Here is a 3,764-nt window from a genome sequence, read left to right as displayed (position 1 = left end):
TTGTATCCCATAGTTTGTCCACATCTCTCTGCCTTCCCCTTGCTTGGATCCTTCTGCTGTGTCTATCATTCCCTGCTTTTGCCCCCGCTTGCTGCCTCTGTGTTGGGTAGGCCTGTGCCCCTCCCCTTACCTGAGTTCCTTGCCACTTGTCTGGCATCCCTGGCTTCTCTTTCCCCTATTTCCTGCCTCTTAGGGGGTGGGGCTTGGGTTCCTCCCCTTACCTGAGCTCCCTGCTGCTGTGTCTGGCATCTCCTAGCTTCTCTTTCCCCTGCTTTTAATACTAAGATACTCACTATATTCAATAAGTATTGTGATTTTGCAATATAATTTATTAAACTGACATCTGTAGGGTAAAATTTGATGTGAAGAGAAAATTAGCTTGCTTCCTGGTATTATCTATTTGTTCTATAATAAACTATATTTTATGAATCGTAGAAAACTGCATCTCTGTTCATAAATGGTGGGTTCTAAAGGAGAAAAATCCAATACTATGGTATATATTTGTGGTTCACTTCTATGAAACCTGCACACACAACTATAGAATTGTGTAGATGCAATGCTTTAAGAAGCTATCTATTGGCTTTTTATAATTACATAACTTGAAATCCCAATGTTGCATACTATGAACTACAGAAAGCTTTCTGTAACATCTTTTTATTTTTCACACTCATTGAGCTTTTTGACAGTTACCCACTGAGCTGTCAAGAAAGGGCAGAATGAAAAACACTGTTTTGGGGACAAGTGGTGACATCTTGTGTTGTTTTGGTTCAATTGGTGGTGTGATAAGGTAAAAAATATTTTTTTTCAAGAAGTCTTTGTCTAAATATTAAATGGGAGTAGTCAGGTTTTTTAGTGAATACTATTCTGAGAAAATTACATGCCTTCTGAGACATATAGCCTTTCTAGGTATTAGAATAAGAACATAACTATGCCATCTATTCAAGTAAAATCTGGGACTTTAGGGAAGACTTAACTAACACATTCAATATTTGAATGGTGTTCTTTCAAATATGTAGGCAGATATACAACTTCAAAACAGCATTCTGTTATACCCTAAGGAGGAGAAATATTAAAATAATCTAGTCATTGATCTTTTGCTGTTTAAATGAGGAACCAACAAGGATAGCAAAAGAAGAAAATATCTTGAGTCTTACTTGAACTCTAAACCTAATAACGTTTGTTTGTTTGGACGCTGAGTATTAAAAGTAAGTTTCCAAAGTTCTTGTTTTTGTTTATTTTAACAAAGCAATAATTTCAAACATTTCTGATGTAGTGTAACATGAGTATAGAATCAACACTTCACTGGTATAATTCTATCTTACCCTGTGGAATTTTCTTGATCTTTGTTCATTCCTCTAGTCTTTTGCTTTTCTTTTTCAATCATAGGAAGTCACTGTTTTATTTTTAACTAAATGACATAAATCAGGTTGCTAATGGTACAGTCTTCAAAAAAGCCCAGATGTATCCTTTGGATCAGGACAAATCTATCCATGAATCATACAACACTTCACTGACAGGGTGGTATGGGTGCTGGTAAGTGTGTGGGTCCTATTATTCTTTCATCCACAAGAAGGAACATCAGGTCTTCCAGTAAGATGGTGGAAAAAGCAGACAAGCTACAAAGACCTTCTTCAACAAAGAAAAGAGAAACCATTTGACACAGATACAGAAGATAATCCTGAGCCCTGAGCTTTGAAAGGAAGGATACAGAAGTGGATTAAACACCAACTAGTAGAAGAACCTGAATGAAAACAGTGAATAAGGAGACAACTGGAGCTGCAGACTGTCAGCTGTCCTGATAGCATGGACAGCCTAAATATTTCCAAGTGGTTTTAGGACCTGAAAATTAACCTAAGAATCAGTCCTGCTCACCAAGGGCTGTGTTGATTACTGCATGGGTAGCTGACAGCTGAAAATGGAAACAGCAAAATAGGAGACAAATTGAGCTGTGGACTTCAGGCTGTCCAGAGGGTGCAATGTTTACAAGTGGTGGCCATTTTGGATATTTAAAGTGACAGCATTATTGTTCAGATCCAGGGACCTAAGAATATGCTCCACTTGTCAAAGGCAGGGTGGGCATATGGAGGCTGACAACTGGATAGGAGGCAGGTGGCAAGTGAATAAGTGCTGCCAACTAGTAAATAGAGGAACACAGTAACCTGCTTATTCAGATACATCCAAAGTAAACTAAAATCTCGGGGAAATCACTCCAACATAAAATCATCAATTAAATATAAACAAAAATGTCACAATGTCTCAGAGACAACAGGCCATCACAGTCCACACAAAGAAGCAAGATAAAGCAGTAGAAACAAGGGACAGGATATAGACCCAGAAAACATCCCTGAGGAAGCAGCAGCATTGGAACTCCCTGATAAGGAATTCAAAAGAATTATATTTAGGTACATTCAACAGACTGAGAGACAGATCATGGAAAACACTGACATAATTGAGGAAAGCAAAGAGAAAATACTAGAATAATCTCAGAAGATAATGCAAGAGTAAAATAACAAAACAAATGAAAATTAGAAATGATACAAAATATACAGATAGAGATTCAGAAGATTAATACTAAAATTTCAGAAATATATAACACATTGAAAGGGAAAAGGAGTAGAACTGAATCAGTGGAAGACAGAATTAATGAAATTGAAGACAAATGCCCTAATAATTCTTTGTAAAGGAATCATTCAGGAAAAAAAAAATTAAAACAAAATGAAGAAAGCCTAAGGTTCATGTGCGATGTCATCATAAGGAATAAGGTATGTGTAATCAGAATTCCAGAACAGGAAGAGACAAATAAAACCACAGAGAAAATGTGGAAGATTTGTTGGAAGAGAATTTCCCTCATATTATGAAAGATGAAAATATAACCATACAAGAAGTCCAATGAACCTCAAACAGGATAGGCCCCAAAAGAAAGTCACTGAGACATATCATCATCAAACTCATCAAAATCAAACACAAAGAAAGAATCCTGAAACCAGCATGGGAAAACAGAAAAGTTATGTACAAAGGGCAACCAATAAGACTAAGTTCTAATTTCTTGGCAGTAACCATACAGGTGAAAAGACAATGGGATGGTATATATAAAACCTTGAAAGAAAAAAAATTTCCAACCAAGAATTATATACCCATTCAAATATGATTCTGAAATTAGGAGATTTTCAGATAAGTGGAAATTAAAGAAATTTGCTAAAACTAGACTAATTTTATAAGAGATGTTAAAGAAAATACTTTGGACAGAGAACTAACAACAGCAAACAATGATTGACCATTAACACACATGATGACATAACCCAGAAACCAACCCACTTATGGAACTAAAATAAAAGTAAATAAGTCTACAAGAGTGTAAACAGGAACCAGTGACATCAATTGGCAAATGAGGACAATGACAAACAAAAAGAGGGGGGAAAATAGTGCAGTTACAGAACTTCTAAATGGTGAGGAAGTCAAGAAAATGGAAGATAGAATGTACTGTTCTAAATTTGGGAAGAAAATTATAAATCACAGAGTAACCTCAAAGAAAAATGATAAACCTTCACTTCAAAATAAAAAGAGGACAAACACAAATATTTAGCAAATACTAAAACAATAGCAATGAAGGAAGTGATAACACGATTCATAAACAAAATGTGCTCAGCACAGAAAATTATATGGAACAAAGAAATCAATAACACCATGAAAAAATACATAACAAAATGGCAACAATATATTCATACTTGTTGGTAATTACACTGGTTGTCAATGGATTAAATGCA

At 35.5% G+C, this 3,764-nt stretch overlaps 1 non-coding gene across 1 annotated transcript; it reads left to right on the top strand.

The window, feature by feature from the left end:
* The first annotated feature begins 648 nt into the window (after positions 1 to 648).
* On the top strand, positions 649 to 788 carry LOC122151306. The gene has a single exon (XR_006164089.1). It is a non-coding gene; the product is annotated as a small nucleolar RNA SNORA21 (small nucleolar RNA).
* Positions 789 to 3,764: the final 2,976 nt, after the last annotated feature.

The sequence above is a fragment of the Orycteropus afer genome, unplaced genomic scaffold, assembly GCF_000298275.1.
Source record: "Orycteropus afer afer isolate SDZICR_OR568_19922 unplaced genomic scaffold, OryAfe1.0 scaffold00379, whole genome shotgun sequence".
Taxonomy (NCBI): domain Eukaryota; kingdom Metazoa; phylum Chordata; class Mammalia; order Tubulidentata; family Orycteropodidae; genus Orycteropus; species Orycteropus afer.
Note: the sequence above shows the minus strand (reverse complement) of the source record. Positions and strands in the feature narration are given on the sequence as shown.